Source organism: Chiloscyllium plagiosum, unplaced genomic scaffold, assembly GCF_037043375.1.
Source record: "Chiloscyllium plagiosum isolate Xiang-an unplaced genomic scaffold, Cpla_swu_hap1 HiC_scaffold_10, whole genome shotgun sequence".
Taxonomy (NCBI): Eukaryota; Metazoa; Chordata; class Chondrichthyes; order Orectolobiformes; family Hemiscylliidae; genus Chiloscyllium; species Chiloscyllium plagiosum.
In genome coordinates this window covers 21,390,834-21,398,422 of record NW_028270148.1, presented here as the reverse complement: position 1 = coordinate 21,398,422, position 7,589 = coordinate 21,390,834, and positions in this window count along the sequence as shown.

The following is a 7,589-nucleotide window of genomic DNA, read 5'->3' as shown; positions in this document are numbered from 1 at the left end:
TTGCTATGTTGAATCTGGAGGATCATTTGAATGAGAGTCCACCTGGGTTATAAGCCTCCTATGTAAAGGTTAAACCATCTGCTGTTTCCTGAGAAGATATTTTTAATTCTATCATTTGAACATCAAGGACAAGAACCATTCTTGAATTCTCTTGAAAGATTGGTGGTTAGCTGCCAGTCTGAAACACATGCTGTGTGTGGTGTAGGTACATCCACTCTTCAGAAGCAGTTTGATACAAGTTAGTGATCATTTCAGAGGACAGTGGGGAATCAGACACACTGCTGACTGTCTGGAGTCATCTCAAAGCCAAACCAAACAAGAATGAAGGATTTCCTGCCTTAAAGGCAGTAGTGAATCAGATAGGTTTGTTTCTCCCTCTTGTGGGAGACTCTAGAATGAGAGTGCTTAATTTCAGAATAAGGGGGTCACACATATAAGTTGGAGATAAGGAGGATTTGTTTTGCTCTCAGAGGGAATAAATCTGTGGAATTCTTTATTTTAGAGGGTTGTTAGGACTGGGTATTAGGTATATTCAAGGCTGATATGGACAGACTTTTAGTCAGTGAGGGAATCAAGGGTTAAGCTGATAAGAAAAGTGATGTTGAGGAATATCAGAATAGTTATGATTAGATTACTTACAGTGTAGAAACAGGCCCAACAAGTCCACACCGACCCGCTGAAGCACACCCACCCAGACCCATTCCCCTACATTTACCCCTGCACCTAACACTACAGGCAATTTTAGCATAGCCAATTCACCTAACCTGTACATTTTTGGACTGTGGGGGGAAATCGGAGCACCCGGAGGAAACCCACGCAGACACGGGGAGAATGTGCAAACTCCACACAGTCAGTCGCCTGAGGCGGGAATTGAACCCGGGTCTCTGGCGCTGTGAGGCAGCAGTGCTAACCACTGTGCCATGGTGCCGCCCACAATGATCTATGATCAGACGCAATAGGCCAAATGTCCTTTTCGTACTCCTACATCTTCTGGTCAATGAATTTTTACAACAATTGCTAGTTTCATTATCATTGACCGCAGCTTCCTAATTCCAGGTTTAATTCACAAATTGAACTGATGTTCCATCATCTACCATGCTGGAAGTTTAATTAACAAATTACTGCAGATGCTGGAATCTGTACTGAAGACAACAAATGCTGGAGATCACAGCAGGTCCGACAGCATCCAGGGAGAGAGAGCAAACTAACATTTCCAGTCTAGATGACTCTTCATCAGAGCATCACACTTCCCCTCAGCTTTGATGAAGAGCCATCTAGACTTGAAACGTTAGTTTGCTCTCTCTCCATGGATACTGTCTGACCTGCTGTGATTTCCAGCATTTGTTGTTTTCAGTACAGATGCCTGACCATGCTGGAATGTGAACCTGGATCTCTGGAATATTCCTACTGAAGGGCTTATGCCCAAAATGTTGATTCTCCTGCTCCTCAGATGCTGCCTGACCTGCTGTGCTCTTCCAGCACCACTCTGATATAAACTCTGGTTTCAAGCATCTGCAGACCTCACTTTTTCCTCTCTGGAATATTGGCACTGTCCTCTGAATTGCAAATGCATTGAACATGAACACTGCACCGCTGTCCCTCTAGCACAGTGACGGCCAACGGTTTTGCATGGCTGCGTGTTGGTGGCAGTCACATTTCAGTTTTCTCTTCCTTGGGAGCCGATGAGCAAATTTCAGAAAGGTGCCATGACAGTAAACAAGAATTTCACCAAAAAAAATCAAAAGTAATAAATTGATCAGGTCCATGAGTACTTATTAGAAATGACCGTTAAAATGTGCAAAACAGCAAAGCTTATCGATAGAACCAATTTCTGCATTTTGGTTAGGAAACAGAGCTAAAGAGGGAAAGCAAAGGGAATGGGGTGGTGACTGGCACTGAGCTGAGGAGTTAGATTTAATCAATGCGTACTCTGGAGGGCGTACTCTGAGCCAGCCTTTGGAGACCTTCCCCTGAGAGTCGGGCTTGGAGGTGAGGTGACTGTAAGGCTGGAGTTTCCCTCTCACAGCCTGTTTTACTTCTCTCCGTCTGCCCATGTCCTTTCCAACATTCTTATCCTTTTCCCTCTTTCTCTCTCACCTACTTCTTTTGCAACCCTATCCCCTTCTATCTACCCTGCCCAACTCTCTTAACCCTCTGTCTTATTCTACCCCCTTTAATTTCAAGAAAATAATCCATGGGGCTTTGTGTTCCAAAACTTTCTGCCCGCGCTGTTACCTCACCATTGAAATGAAAATGATCAGGTTTTTATTTTTCAGGGAGACATAAACATAAAATGGTAAAAAAGGCACTTTCTTTTTGAAACATGAAATAAAATGAAACCTGGATGGAATAAGTTGGCAGCCTGACTGTTATTCCCCCACTCACGGTCACAGCCCCATCTGCAGTTCCCCTCTCCCACCCATTTCCCATTGCCTCTCAGGCAGCTCCTTGCAAAATCTTTAACTTTACAATTCCAGGTTCAAGCAATACAGTAAAGGAGACGTTGGACTGAACGATTGATTGGAGCGCACAGTTCCTCGTCTTTCTTTTAAACTGCTGGGATTACTGCGAGACAAGAAACTCAACTGGCTGCTATAAGGTGTCAAATGGAGGTAACACCTGAGCACGTGACATCATTAAACTATTTGAATGGGTTGCTTGCTCATTCCATTAAAACTGAACGTGGGTAGTTAGGGTCCAGGGATGCAAATTTTGTTTTTCTCTGTTCTGTTCCCCAGGGACCCATCTATCTGTTTGTAAGTTTAAAACCCATTTTATCCATTTGTGTTGCCAATCTCAGGGAACTGTGGATGCGTACCGTTAGATTGTTGTGTATGTTGATGCATTGAGTGATACTGCCAATTACTGTACATTTCCCTCCTGCATTAACTCTTTCAAAATGCATCACCTCACATTTGCCCAGACTAAACTCCATCTATAACTTCTCCACCCATATCTCCAGTCTATGTAAATCCTGCTGTATCCTCTGGCAATCACTCACTATCTGCAGCTCCCCCCAAACTTTGTGTCATCTGCAAACTTACTAATCAGGCCAGCTACATTCTCCTCCAGATCATTTATTAATATTACAAACAACAGGCATCCCAGCACTGATCCCTGAGGAACACCACAGGTCACTGATCTCCAGTCAGAAAAACATCTTCCTGCTGCTTCTGTCTGCCTGCTATGACCATGACAATTCTGTATCCATCTTACCAGCTCACTGATCCCATGTGACTTCATCTTTGTAACAGCCTGCTGTGAGGGACCTTGTCAAAGGTCTTGCTAAACTTCATACAGACAACATCTATCACCCTCTTCAATTATCTTTGTCACTTCCTTGCAAAGCTCAATCAGGTTTGTGAGACATGACCTTCCTTACACAAAGCCATGCTGCCTGTTGCTAATGAGTCTGTATTTTTTGAAATATGAGTAAATCCTGTCACTAAGAATCTTCTCCAATAATTTCCCTGCCACTGACATAAGAATCCCCTGTTGATAATTTCCAGATTATTCTTGTTGCCCTCCTTAAACAAAGGCTGTTCTCCAGTCCTCTGAAATCTCTCCCGTGAGTAAAGAGGATACAAAGATTTCATACAAGGCCCCAGCAATTTCTTCATCTGCTTTGCTGAGCATTCTGAGATAGATCCAATTGGGTCCTGGGGACTTGTCTATCTTATTGTTTTTCAAAACACCCAAAAACGCCACGTCCTTTTTTATATCGACATGCCCCAGCATATCAACATAGCCCTCCCAGAGCTCCCCCTCCACCATGTCCTTCTCCTTTGTGAATACTAATTGTAAAGTATTTGTTCAGGACCTCACCCACTTCCTCCAGTTCCATACATAAATTCCCTCCCTTGTTCTTGAGTGGACTAACTCTTTCCCTAGCTATCTCCATGCTCCTTGTCAATACATAAAACACCTCGGTGTTTTCCTTAACCTGTTTTCCAAAGATATCTCATTGCCCCTTTTAGCCCTGCCAATTCCTTGTTTGAGTTCTTTGCTGCTGTTTTTGTATTCTTCAAGAGCTCTGTCTGTCTTCAGTTTCCTAAATCTTCTGCATGCCTCCTTTTTTCCTTTTTGATTAAGCTGTCAATTTCTCTCGTCATCCAACCTTCCCAAATCTTTCCATGCTTATCCTTCATTTGCACAGGAACATGCTGATACTGAAATCTAATCAAACAGGCCTTAAAAAAATTCCCATATGTCAGATGTTTATTTACCCTCAAACAGCTGCCCACAATGTACATTCCCCAGTTCCTGTCTAATATTGTGATAGTTAGGCTTCCCCCAACTATAGTACTTTCACCCAAGGACTACTCTTATCCTTATCCATAAGTTACTTAAAACTTACAGAATTATGGTCACTGTTCCCAAAATGGGCCTCCATTGAAACTTTGATCCCCTGGCCAGGCTCAGTCCTCAATTCTACTTTTAGTATGGCCCCTTCCTTAGTTTTCTTTCTGTCATCTGCTGGCAGTGATTACATCCTTCTTATTCTTGTTCCCATATGGCCTGGCTGGATGAGCTCCTCAAGGTGTCCTCCCTCAGTACAGCTGTGATGCTCTCCCTAACCAAGAATGCAACTTCCCCACTTCTTTTTACATCTCTATCTCACCTGAAACATCTAAAGCCCGGAACGTTTAGCTGCCAGTCTTGTCCGTCTCTTACCCCAGTCTCCATAATATCTATAACATCACAGTTATATTTATTAATCCAACTCTAAGTTCCTCTGCCTTACCTCTCATACTCCTTGCATTAAAACGAACAGACCTCAGAGCCAGGCCTGTCGTGTTCAGCAACCTCTCCCTGTCTGTTCTTTCTCTTAGCATTACTGGTCTCAGTCTCAGACTCCTCTTCAGTCACTTAACTTGCTGACCTACCACTCTGGTTCCTGCCCCTACCACTCTAAACCCTCCTGAGTGGCACTAACAAATCTCCCTGCCTGGATATTGATGCTCCTCCAGTTTAGGGGCAACCTGTCCTTCTTGTACAGGTCCCACCTGCCACATACCTGAAACTCTCCATCCTATACTAGCTCTTTAGCAATGCATTTAACTATACCATCTTCCTATTCCTAGCCTACTGGCATGTGGTACAAGACGTAATCCTGGGATTACAATTCTAGAGGTCCTGCTTTTCAACTTCCTATCCAACTCACTGAACTCGCTTTGCAGAACCTCATCACTCCTTCTGCCTAAGTCATTGGTACCAATATGGACCACAACTCACTCTCCCTGTTCAGGATATCCTGAGCCCACTCAGAGGCACCATTGACCCTGGATAGAGGGAGGTAACTTGTAGAGTCTCATTTATGGCCACTGAAATGCCTGTCTGTGTCCCCTAACAATGTGACAAATCAAAATCTGCCACTGCTGATCACTCGTAGGTTCACACTGACTGATCCCATTCCTCAGGTATTTAACCCACTGCTACTGTTCACATATTGTGTCCTATCTGTAATTGACTGTAGCAAATGCAGCAAATCCCCCTACCTGGCTTACATAGAATCCTTGCAGTGTGGAACCAGGCTATTTAGCCCACCAAGTCCACACTGACCCTCTGAAGACCATCCCACCCAACCCTGTAGCCCTACATTTCCCCATGGCAAATCCACCTAGCCTGCACATCCCTGAACACCATGGGCAATTTAACATAGCCAATCCAACTAATGTGCACATCTTTGGAGAATTTAAGGAAGGATGTGCAAACTCCACACAGACAGTTAACTGAGGGTGGAATCGAACCTGGGTCCCTGACACTGTGAGGCAGCAGCACTAACCACTGAGCCACCATGCCACACTCAGTTGCTTTGTGTAACAAATACTTCCTTTTTTGGCTATGTAACTAAAAGGTGCCTGGAACATTCCAGAACGGGCCTCGGTATTGAGCCATACAATATCTAGTGTTACTTCTTCTGATGGTAATTTGATACACACTAATTGCCCTGATTGATGACCACTGCATGTTGATTGGATGATTTTAACATGTTATCAATGAACACAACCCAATCCTTTCTTATTTTGCTAAATTTTTACAAGCTTTAGGAGTTAGAACTGCCCACCTGCTCTAGCCGTGTGTCATAATGTGTCTGAAACCATAGATTGAACATGTCTTTACTGATAACTTTAATAATAATACATTGATTAGCATCATTATTTTTATACAAGCTTTATTCAAATTCACAGTTTTCATTTGTCTTACTCTATTTTTCCTCTTTGAAATCCACTCGAGGTTGTAACTGGTCCTAGGTCTCTCTGAAAATAACCATTCTTCTTTCTATTTGTTGGGTTTGCAGATTTATGAGGGCGGTATATGCAGTGTGAGGTAAGCAGCTACAGTTTGAATGTGTAGATTTTTATGGAATGTGACAATAGAAGGACTAGGCTGGAGTAACCGTTTTTGGAGATCAACAACAGTTTCAGTCACCCTTATGGACATTCCACTCAAAAATAAAAAGCACAGATCCAACTCATAACTCCACAAGCAAATATCAATTTATATTCTTCAAAAGAAGCTCACTGTAGTGACCTCAAAATAGTCAACTTAATTAGCATTTAGAAGCTATGAGCCTTACAGACCTGCTTTGTACTGATAATTACACTTGGATTACATTCTACATTCACTCCTGGGTATTATACTTTCCCCTTACTTCACTCCTGTTACTACATTATTTTTCAAATGGAAAATCCAATGTACCAGATGATTAATGTAGGCAAGTAGTTATTTCAATGCCTTATGTACGAGCTTCTCTCGCAGCACAATATGTTACATAGGGATACAGAGAGTGATTCCCAAGATTTACTGAAAAGCTCCATTCTGGCCTCTGGCATATCTCCAATTTTTATGCTCCCATCATTGGTGGCAGTGCCTTCAGCTGCCCAGGTCCTATACTATGGAATGCCCTCCTATACCTCTCCAACTTTATGACACTTCCTAAAACCTATTTGTTTAAGAACCAGGTTGTTTTGTCACCTGTCCTGCTGTTTTCTTCTGTGGCTCCGTGTCCCATTTTCTTTGATAGTGCTTCTGTGAAACATATTACGACATTAAACACACTGTATACATGTGAGTTTTTATTGTCTTGATTTGTAAAATGTTAACTTGCCTGACAACTTATTAGCTATTGTGCTTTTCGGGGTTGAATAGCCCATAAACATTTTTTTCCTTTATATTTCTTAGTTTAAATGCTCATTGTCATTTATACCATCGAGGATATGTTCTCAAATCCATTGGCCACCAACTCACATGACCAAACTGCTTTGTGAAAAAATGTATTGCTCTATTTCCAATGTTTATAGGATATAACTATAATTCTACACATGCACGTTGATACAGGCCCAGTAATACAGGCAACCATTACAGCTCTTGTTAAATATCTCTATACATTTCATGCAGTATTCCCGAGCAGAAACCACAGTATTCAACTGCTCTATCTTCTACACAATGATCAGCAGTGATCAGATACAAGTTTTGCATTTGTTCTTTTGGTTATATGCTTAGTAGAAAATGAGGATGAAACCTGCTTTTCACTGTACATCAAATATTTTCGTTCATATAATGGCATTCCAACTTTTGAAATCTGT